Source organism: Podarcis bocagei, assembly GCF_964188305.1.
Source record: "Podarcis bocagei genome assembly, chromosome: 10".
Taxonomy (NCBI): domain Eukaryota; kingdom Metazoa; phylum Chordata; class Lepidosauria; order Squamata; family Lacertidae; genus Podarcis; species Podarcis bocagei.
In genome coordinates, this window is record NC_138135.1 from 2,595,499 (window position 1) to 2,604,757 (window position 9,259).

General features: G+C 50.6%; 2 protein-coding genes across 3 annotated transcripts in view; both read left to right on the top strand.

The window, feature by feature from the left end:
* The window catches only part of LOC308595654 (uncharacterized protein), a 72,187-nt gene that overhangs the window by 56,606 nt on the left and 6,322 nt on the right, over nt 1–9,259 (top strand). For both annotated transcript variants that reach the window (XR_014012095.1, XM_081210207.1), the window contains exons 3-4: nt 5,710–5,874; nt 8,474–8,618. The gene's annotated coding sequence lies outside the window, so the exon portion shown is untranslated. The remainder of the gene's footprint in view (nt 1–5,709; nt 5,875–8,473; nt 8,619–9,259) is intronic.
* The window catches only part of LOC308595606 (uncharacterized protein), a 115,903-nt gene continuing 111,196 nt past the window's right edge, over nt 4,553–9,259 (top strand). The window contains exon 1 of the mRNA XM_081210052.1: nt 4,553–4,753. The gene's annotated coding sequence lies outside the window, so the exon portion shown is untranslated. The remainder of the gene's footprint in view (nt 4,754–9,259) is intronic.

The following is a 9,259-nucleotide window of genomic DNA, read 5'->3' on the forward strand; positions in this document are numbered from 1 at the left end:
GCAGAGTTTATAGACATTCCCCTTTTGTTCGCAACGGTAACGTGTGCACAGGTTCGCTAGAACCTCTATAATAATTACTCTGGTAATTTCCCCTTTGTTCCCTCTTAAAATACAAGACACAACACAGTCTTTATAAAAGTATAAAGAGTTTACTCACGATCTGTTCACAACATGATCCCAGAAGGCAGACAAGCTTAAAAAGAGTTACATACACTTAGAATCTATCTTGTTGCAAGATAGTCCTTATCTCCTCTCTTGGCTGGGAGCCAAGAGGGCATCCTTAGGTGTTTCCTCATCGAAGGAAAATGGCAGAGAGAGAGAGAGATGGCTGCCTGCCCTGTGATTTTGTCATTACCTGCACAGGTGAGGCCACACCCACCTCTGGTCTCATGCGGAGGAAGTCCGTCCCCAGGAAGTTTACCTGCTTGCTGGACTGACATCCCTCCCCATGTTCTAACATGTACACTCTAGGAATGTTGTCATTGACTGCTCCTGTGTTTACATCCCACAAGACTCTTGAGGTTTCTTTAGAAAGGAGAAGGAAAATGTATTTTTCACTCCATAAGATGCACCTGACTATAAGGCACACCTAGTTTTTAGAAGGGGAATGCAAGAAAAAAAAATATTTTTAAAGGGAGCGCTGAGCAGAGCCTGTATGCATCCCAGGCTCTGCTCAGCGCTCCCTTTCACGAGCTGTGTGGAGCGTGTGTGTGGCGCTTGCAGGCTTTTCCCCAGGTGGGAGAAGCCGCACACATTCTCCACGCGGCTAGTGAAAGGGAGTGTGGCTCTTGGGAGCTTTTCCAGGAGGTGGGGGAAGGGACTAAGGGGCAGCCACTCAGTCCCTTCCCCCACCTCCCACAAAAGCGCTTTCTCTTCTTTGCTCTCCTTCCTTCTTCCTTCCTTCCTTCCTTCCTTCCTTCCTTGCACAGGTGAGGTTTTAGGTTGTTGTTGTTGTTTAGTCGTTTAGTCGTGTCCGACTCTTCGTGACCCCATGGACCAGAGCACGCCAGGCCCTCCTGTCTTCCACTGCCTCCCGCAGTTTGATCAAACTCATGCTGGTAGCTTCAAGAACACCATCCAACCATCTCATTCTCTGTCGTCCCCTTCTCCTTGTGCCCTCCATCTTTCCCAACATCAGGGTCTTTTCCAGGGAGTCTTCTCTTCTCATGAGGTGGCCAAAGTATTGGAGCCTCAGCTTCACGATCTGTCCTTCCAGTGAGCGCTCAGGGCTGATTTCCTTCAGAATGGAGAGGTTTGATCTTCTTGCAGTCCATGGGACTCTCAAGAGTCTCCTCCAGCACCAGAATTCAAAAGCATCAATTCTTCGGCGATCAGCCTTCTTTATGGTCCAGCTCTCACTTCCATACATCACTACTGGGAAAACCATGGCTTTTACTATACGGACCTTTGTTGGCAAGGTGATGTCTCTGCTTTTTAAGATGTTGTCTAGGTTTGTCATTGCTTTTCTCCCAAGAAGCAGGCATCTTTTAATTTCGTGACTGCTGTCACCATCTGCACTGATCATGGAGCCCAAGAAAGTAAAATCTCTCACTGCCTCCATTTCTTCCCCTTCTATTTGCCAGGAGGTGATGGGCCCAGTGGCCATGATCTTCGTTTTTTTTATGTTGAGCTTCAGACCATATTTTGCGCTCTCCTCTTTCACCCTCATTAAAAGGTTCTTTAATTCCTCTTCACTTTCTGCCATCAAGGTTGTGTCATCTGCATATCTGAGGTTGTTGATATTTCTTCCGGCAATCTTAATTCCGGCTTGGGATTCATCCAGCCCAGCCTTTCGCATGATGAATTCTGCATATAAGTTAAATAAGCAGGGAGACAATATACAGCCTTGCCGTACTCCTTTCCCAATTTGGAACCAATCAGTTGTTCCATATCCAGTTCTAACTGTAGCTTCTTGTCCCACATAGAGATTTCTCAGGAGACAGATGAGGTGATCAGGCACTCCCATTTCTTTAAGAACTTGCCATAGTCAATGAAGCAGAAGTAGATGTCTTTCTGGAACTCTCTAGCTTTCTCCATAATCCAGCGCAAGTTTGCAATTTGGTCTCTGGTTCCTCTGCCTCTTCTAAATCCAGCTTGCACTTCTGGGAGTTCTTGGTCCACATACTGCTTGAGCCTTCCTTGTAGAATTTTAAGCATAACCTTGCTAGCGTGTGAAATGAGTGCAATTGTGCGGTAGTTGGAGCATTCTTTGGCACTGCCTTTCTTTGGGATTGGGATGTAGACTGATCTTCTCCAATCCTCTGGCCACTGCTGAGTTTTCCAAACTTGCTGGCATATTGAGTGTAGCACCTTACCAGCATCATCTTTTAAAATTTTAAACAGTTCAGCTGGAATACCATCACTTCCACTGGCCTTGTTATTTGCAGTGCTTTCTAAGGCCCATTTGACTTCACTCTCCAGGATGTCTGGCTCAAGGTCAGCAACCACACTACCTGGGGTGTACGAGACATCCATATCTTTCTGGTATAATTCCTCTGTGTATTCTTGCCACCTCTTCTTGATGTCTTCTGCTTCAGTTAGGTCTGCTTCAGTTAGGTCTTTACCACTTTTGTCCTTTATTATGGTAATCTGATCGCCGAAGAATTGAGGTTTTAGGTACAAGGGTATATTTCATGTTTGAATGTTTCCATCCACCTACAACCTCTGTTATACAAGGGGACTGATCCATTCATCCGAATGGGGTTTCTCTGCATGCATTTCCCCGCTCCTGGACCCAAGGGGCCAGCAGCGCATCCATGCAAAGCAAGAGCCGAGCTGCCGCCCTCCTGCGACCCTCCGCGCCCTGACTTGCCCCCCTCTCGCCATGCAGCGCTGGGACCCCCGCTCTCCCCATGGGCCCTATCCTGGGAGAGAGGAGACTCACCAGATCCCAGCAGGCGCCCCCAGGCAGCCTCTGCAGAGCCGAAATAACGGGACCCCCACATGCCCGACTTCTTGCAGGAAAGGGAGGGGTTGGGCTTTCGCTCTGGAGGACCCTGCCCCCCCTTACTTTCCTGTCTAGGAATCCAGCTCGTTTCCGTTTAACCCTTGGAAAGCCGAGCGCACCCAACTCACGCCTCTCCCTCTTTCGAGAGCCGGAGCATCGCGCACCAATGGCATCCCGAGAAGGCGGAGGAGGAGAGGTTTATGGATTACTTCCGGCAAGGGATACCTTCAGTTTTGGACAGCAGCTGAAAGGCCCCCTAACAGGTGGCCCCTGAACACGGGTCCTAAGAAATCCTCACTGGCTCCCGGTCCGTTTCTGATCACCATTCAAAGTGTTGGTGCTGACCTTGAAAGCCCCGAATGGTCTCAGCCCAGTAGAAGGGAAGGAGCGTCTCCACCCCCATCGTTCTGCCCGGACACTGAGGTCCAGCTCCGAGGGTCTTCTGGCAGGTCCCTCGGTGCGAGAAGTGAGGTTACAGGGGGCCTTTTCTGTTGTCGTGACTGCCCTGTGGAACGCCCTCCCACCAGATGTCATGGAGATAAACCTCCATAAACGCCTGAAAGCAGCTCCGTATCGGGAAGCTTTTAATGTTTTATGTTGGGTCATGTTTTCTTCTATTCTTTGGGAAGCTGCCCAGAGTGGCTGGAGCAATCCAGTTGGATGGGTGGGGTACAAAAAAGTTGTTGTTGTTCGACACCCAGCTTTTGATAGGGCTGCTTCGTTCTGTGCTTTTGGACTCCTATGTGGGCTTATGGTTCTGGTGCTTGTGGATCTCATGGGATTTAATGTCTTGCCATTATAAAGGCACGAGGATGAGCGCATTTACACAGACACATTTCCACAAAACACCCAAACTCCAGCATGTAGCCGCAGGTGATACAATAAGAGCCTTTCTGCAAATGGCCTTTGCAGCACAACTCACTGGGTGGTAACAAAGTATACACAATTGCCTCTTTGCAACGTAGCCCCGTTTCCTCAGTGAATCCACCCATTTCTTGATGAAATGTAACTTCTGCCAGGAAAACCTGAGCTGAAATAGTAAGGAGAGCAAAACAGCAGCCCTGTCTGACCCCAGTCACGTGGCAGCAGATTCTTCCTGAGGGCCCCCCCCACGTGAGATGGGTATGACATCATGGATGATCCATTGATGATCTATATGATCCATTGGTGATCCACATGATCCAAGCAGACTGGTCCAAAGAGCAGATCTCTAGGCCTGAATGAAACGGGTCTGCGATGCTGGATTCTGGAGTCAAGAAATTCACCCTTTCCGATGATCTCTCCGGCTGGCCAGGAAAAGGCAGGGAGCAGGAATCCTCAGGGATCCCGACGAACAGACTTTTGCCAAAACATGGACTCGGAGCCTGATCTGATTTCCATGCAGAACTCATTTTGTGACTTCGCTGTTGGATTGTCGGGATCAGCCCCTCCCCCGCTCTCCTGATCCAGAAGGATAAGGGAAAACCTTCCTCCTCCCCCCCAATTCTTTCCCTCCCCTCCCAGCACATCCTTCTCTCATCCCGCCCACACAATCCCAGATCCCGCCCCCAATACATTGCTGCTGCTGCTCCTCCTCCTCCTCCTCCTTCCTCCAATCCGGCTTCGCTCCGGAAATGAGGGGGGGAGCCCCCTCCCAACCTGCCCTGCTTCTCTCGCAAGTAGAGCTTCCACTCCGGATTGCTGCTCTGCCCCGTAGATCTAGGGGGGGGCGCTTTCGGAAAGGGGAGGAGGACGGGCAAAGGAGGATCCCCGCCCAACGTGGATGTTGCAGGAAAGGAAAGGAGAATCGGGAGCGAGGACAAAGAGGTAAAGAGGTTGCGGGGGGGGCGGAGAGAGAAGAGGAACCAGAGACCCCTCCAGCTCCCCCAAGCGCCTTCCGTGGGCCCCGTCGGCAGGGCCTGGATCCCTGCACGCGTGCTGCGAAGGGGGCTTTTCCCGGCCCCTTAGGCGCCTTGACAGGGGCGGGAATGGGACCCCCACCCAGGGAGTCCCCATGAGGACCCCATCGCCCTGTGTCCCCCGTGCAGGCATCCCCGGAGCGCTGGGGGCTCCGCGCAGAGAGAGTTGGGCCACGACGGGCACGAGGGATAGAGACCCCTGTCCCTCCCCTGCTTGTCTTGGGGGGGCGCCTCCAGCTGGAGAGATGGGGGCGCAGGGTGTGGGGTGAGCAGAGCCAAGGAGACTGGATGCAGGGTAGACTCAGGAGAGAGGGAGGGGAGCATCTCTGGGACAGGGAAGGGCAGCATGGGGGGGGAGGGAGAGAGATAGGAAGGAAGGACAGTCTGGGTAGGGCGTCTCCATCATGACGCCCACGATGAATCTCCAGAGGTGACGCCTTGGCTTCTCCCTCCTGCCAGGAATGCCCCCCCTTCAAGGTGACCAGAGAGGGATCCCTGGAAAGTGGGGGGTCCAGTCCCCCCACCCCTTCCTTCCTGCAGTCTCCATCCTCTTCCCACCCCACAAGCCCCCATAAGCCCCTGCTCTGTCCAGACAATGATTCTGCCCAGTCCAACCACTGGTCCCCTGAAGAGGAGAGGAAATCCCAAGAGGAAGAGGGGAGGGGGGAGGCCTTCTCAGAAGCGGCTCTTGGTTTCCGCAATCCCACCCAGGAAGCAGCCAGGAACCTTTTCCTCTCTCTCAGGCTTCCATCTTTAATGTCTTTTCCTCTGAGGATGAGGATAATGTACACCTGTCATCAGAAACAGGGGTGCAGAGTCCATGGAATGGCTCAAAAGCATTTCTGTTCCTCTTATTCTTTGTAGGCAGTGTCAGAGTGACTGACAAGCTGAGATACAATCCTTCAGCATCCGACGACAATGACTACATGAATCTTCCCAGTCAAAGGACCCATTTTCATGTGCCTGGGGCTGGAGGCTCTACACACCGGGTGTGCCTGTGCAGGCCAAATACTGCCAGTATTAGCACAGGTGAGGTGTGTGACCTCCCCAAATTTACAGACTGTAGATGAATGAGATTTCCTGGGTGGGATTATAGTTTACGGCAACCCTGTGATTTTCTCCACCCATAACATTTTATGAGCTGATATAGCAGTACGAGCTCCAAAATAACTTTTAAAAACCGCATCGCATTTATACCCCCAGGCCTTAGTTTGCCTCCCCATGATCTAAAGAAAACACCAGCTTTGAATCATGCAGAGTAAAACTACCAGAACCTTCTTGAATAAATAGGTTAGGAATTATCACTATACATTACATCCGTACTTTTCTATGCCTGAGAAATGCAACCATGACACTGGGAATGTTCATGAATGCAGGAGAGGAAATATTGTATGATTATATCCTTTCCAACTTGTGTTAACAAGTTGTACAATTTAGCAGAGTAACATTCCCCCTTTTAAACGTACAACAGATGCATTTGCTCAGGCTCGCTAAAGCCTCTAAAATAAGTTTCCTTGGTAATTTCCCCTTGAGTCCCTCATAAAAAGATAAGACACGACACAGTCTTCTATAAAAGTATAAAAAGAGTTTACTCACACATTCTGTTCACAAATGGATCCCAGAAGGCAGACTTAAGTTACAAAAGTTACATACACCTGGAAACTATCCCATAAGGAGACAGCCCAAGAAAGCATCTTAGGCTAAGCAGATGTTGCTTCTTTGACGAATGTAGTCAGAGAGAGAGTGGCTGACCAGTCCTGCTCTTTTGTTACCTGGGCAGGTGAGGTCGCACCCACCTCTAGTCCCATGCAGAAGAAGTCTCTCCCAGCCTAGGAGAAATCGGAAGTTCCGACTGGCTGGTCAGGACATCCCCTTTTATTTCCACTCTAGGGATGTTGTACTTGACTGTTCTTGTGTTTCACATTCCACAGACACTTTAAAAGTCAGCCCCAACCATTTGAATTGTGCTCGGAAATGCTCTGGGAGCCAGGGAATATACTTTAGAAATAGTGTTATGTGGTCTCAGTGGCTGCTCCCAGTAACTAGTCTAGGTCCCCCATTCTGGATTAGTTGCAGTTTCAGAGTCACCTTCAAAGGTAGCCCCATGTAGAGCAGCTGGCAGTACTCCAAGCAGGAGATAACCAGAGCATGCACCACTCTGGCCAGACAGTCTGCAGGCTACTTGGGTCTCATCCTGTGTACCAGATGCAGCTGCCAGACAGCTGCCCTGGACACAGAATTGATCTGTGCCTCCATGGACAGCTGGGAGTCCAAAATGACCCCCAGGCTGCACACCTGGTCCTTCAGGGGCACAGTTACGCCATCAGGACCAGGAAGGCCCCCACCCTCCCCCAGGGACAGTATTTCTGTCTTGTCAGGATTCAGCCTCAATGTGTTACCCGCCATCCATCCTCCAACCACCTACAGACAGCCACACAGGGCATTCACCATCTTCACTAGTTCCAATTTAAAAGAGAGTAAGAGCTGGGCATCATTCACATACTGGTGAACACCCAGCCCAAACCCCCTGATGATCTCTCCCAGTGGCTGCATATAGATAGTAAAAAGCATGGGGGAGAGAATGGAGCCCTGGGGCACCCCACAAGTAAGCACCCAGGGGTCTGAACACCACTCTCTGGACATGGCCCAGGAGGAAGGAGGGGAACCACTGCATAACAGGGCCCACAGCTCCCCTAGAGGGTCCAGAAGGACACCATGACCAAAAGTCTCCAAAGCCGCTAAGAGATCCAGCAGAACCAGGAAACAGCTTTCCTCTCAATATCTATCCCATTGGAGAAAATCAGCCAGGGCAGTTCAAGTCCCATGATGAGGACTGAATCCCCATTGGAAAGATCAGGGTGGCAGGAGCTTTCCTGGTCCTGCACCCCCAAAAGCTTCCGCCACAATACTTTCTTTAGCTTTCAAGGAGCCACCGGATACATTGTGGTATTTTCTTCGAAAAACAAATATTTTGAATACTTTTACAGTGCTGTATGATGTAAATATGGGATGCGGGTGGTGCTGTGGGTTAAACCACAGAGCCTAGGACTTGCCAATCAGAAGGTCAGCGGTTCAAATCCTCGTGATGCGGTGAGCTCCCGCTGTTCGGTCCCTGCTCCTGCCCACCTAGCAGTTCAAAAGCACGTCAAAGTGCAAGTAGATAAATAGGTACCTCTCCAGCGGGAAGGTAAACGGCGTTTCCATGCCCTGGTCTGGTTCGCCAGAAGCGGCTCAGTCATGCTGGCAACATGACCCGGAAGCTGTATGACGCCGGCTCCCTCGGCCAATAAAGCGAGATGAGCCTGGCATATATGGTCCCAAGGAAAGCAGAGCAGTATGTTTGGCACCAGCTTGGCTGCAGGAGTTGAATGAAGAAGATGCGAAGGACACCATCCAACCGTCTTAGAGACTCCACTCTGGATTTGTGTGGGTTTCCCTCCATAGCCTTTTCTTCCCCTGAACATAACTCAAGAGGCAGTGAAAGTTTAGGAGCAGAGTTTTCCTTCTCGATGGGCTTCCTTCCCCGGTTGACGATGCCATCGGCCCTTCACTTTCCTCTGCAGCAGGGGTGGAATCTGTCTTCTGGACTGTGGGATTCACTGTTTTTCTCCTGCTCTCCATCCACCAGGGCCTGCCTTCACCTGCAGCAGAATTCCCTAATACACCAAGGATTTGAGACCCATCAACAATCCTCACCTGGTTTTGCCGGCCGGTTGAAGCGATTCCTGGGATTGTGGCCCCTGTTGCATGCTGACAGCTTCTGGAAGCCACAGGTGAGAGCTGAGTGCAGGATGGGGACTAATGTTGGATAAATTACCCCATAAGGTGCATGACATTTCTCCCACCAAAGGTACCCAGATATTTGAGAGAGATAAGGAATAAATTCATGTCTCTGGAAATATCACAACATCAGGCCATCAATAAATCAACACTACATATTCAAGGATGAAGGGATAAGTACAGTTATCCCTTTGCCTTGAATATCCAGCTTTGTCAGTGCCAGATTAGGGTAATCTTGTGTCAGAAGAGGGGCTTGAGATCAGGCAGCACATCATCATTATAAAGAACCATTGGGATTCCCATTTGCCATCTTCTTTCCTTCTGCTTCTCCTGCTCTCTCACTGCAATGCGAGGCATGTAGAGGGAGGTCCATCTCTAAGAACAGGAGCTTCCCTGAGCACCCATTCAGCTGACCCCAACACCAAACCTTGTCACTAATTCTCTGACTGACCCAGACCACAGTCCCTGGAAAAGATGTAGACCAGGGTCTCACATAATAGTCCACATGGACCTCCTGTGGCCAATGGGACTGTGCAGGTGATCCATAAACATCTAGAGGTGGATGGAGGATTATGATGCAAAGGATGGGGAATATCCAAAGGAACGATGGACCGGAGAAAGAGAGGGCCTGTTC